The sequence below is a fragment of the Arachis ipaensis genome, chromosome B6 (genome assembly GCF_059453495.1).
Source record: "Arachis ipaensis isolate K30076 ecotype BB chromosome B6, ASM5945349v1, whole genome shotgun sequence".
NCBI lineage: Eukaryota > Viridiplantae > Streptophyta > Magnoliopsida > Fabales > Fabaceae > Arachis > Arachis ipaensis.
This window is the reverse complement of record NC_142441.1, coordinates 108,998,959-108,999,924: the sequence shown is the minus strand read 5'-3', so window position 1 is coordinate 108,999,924 and position 966 is coordinate 108,998,959. Positions and strand designations below refer to the sequence as shown.

Genomic DNA, 966 nt, shown 5'->3' with positions numbered 1-966 from the left:
TGCTTCCAGATTTCTAATGGAAGATCTTGTTTCATTCATGAAACTTACAGTGGCCTTAGACAGATCAGAGACTAAGTTTGCTAAATTAGAAGTATTTTGTTCAGAGTTCTCTGTCTGTTGCTGAGTGGATGATGGAAAAGGTTTATTATGGTTAAACCTGTTTCTTCCACCATTATTAAAGCCTTGTTGAGGCTTTTGATCCTTCCATGAGAAATTTGGATGATTTCTCCATGTTGAGTTATAGGTGTTTCCATAAGGTTCACCTAAGTAATTTACCTCTGCTATTGCAGGGTTCTCAGGATCATAGGCTTCTTCTTCAGAAGATGCCTCTTGAGTACTGTTGGATGCAGCTTGCATTCCATGCAGACTCTGAGAGATCATATTGACTTGCTGAGTCAATATTTTATTCTGAGCCAATATGGCATTCAGAGTATCAACCTCAAGAACTCCCTTCTTCATAGGCGTCCCATTACTCACAGGATTCTTTTCAGAAGTGTACATGAACTGGTTATTAGCAACCATGTCAATGAGTTCTTGAGCTTCTGCAGGCATTTTCTTTAGGTGAATGGATCCACCTACAGAAGTGTCCAGTGACATCTTTGATAGCTCAGATAAACCATCATAGAATATATCCAAGATGGTCCATTCTGAAAGCATGTCAGAAGGACACTTTTTGGTCAACTGTTTGTATCTTTCCCAAGCTTCATAGAGGGATTCACCTTCTTTCTGTCTGAAGGTTTGAACATCAGCTCTAAGCTTGCTCAACTTTTGAGGAGGAAAGTACTTGGCTAAGAAAGCCGTGACCAGCTTATCCCAAGAGTTCAGGCTGTCTTTGGGTTGAGAATCCAACCATAATCTAGCTCTGTCTCTTACAGCAAAAGGGAAAAGCATGAGCCTGTAGACTTCAGGATCTACTCCATTAGTCTTAACAGTATCACATATCTGCAAGAATTTAGTTAAGAACTG

General features: G+C 40.0%; 1 non-coding gene across 1 annotated transcript; it reads left to right on the top strand.

Annotated features, from left to right (window-relative positions):
• Positions 1 to 651: 651 nt before the first annotated feature.
• On the top strand, positions 652 to 759 carry LOC148562261 (small nucleolar RNA R71). Its single transcript, XR_015887388.1, has one exon. It is a non-coding gene; the product is annotated as a small nucleolar RNA R71 (small nucleolar RNA).
• The last annotated feature ends 207 nt before the right edge of the window (positions 760 to 966 follow it).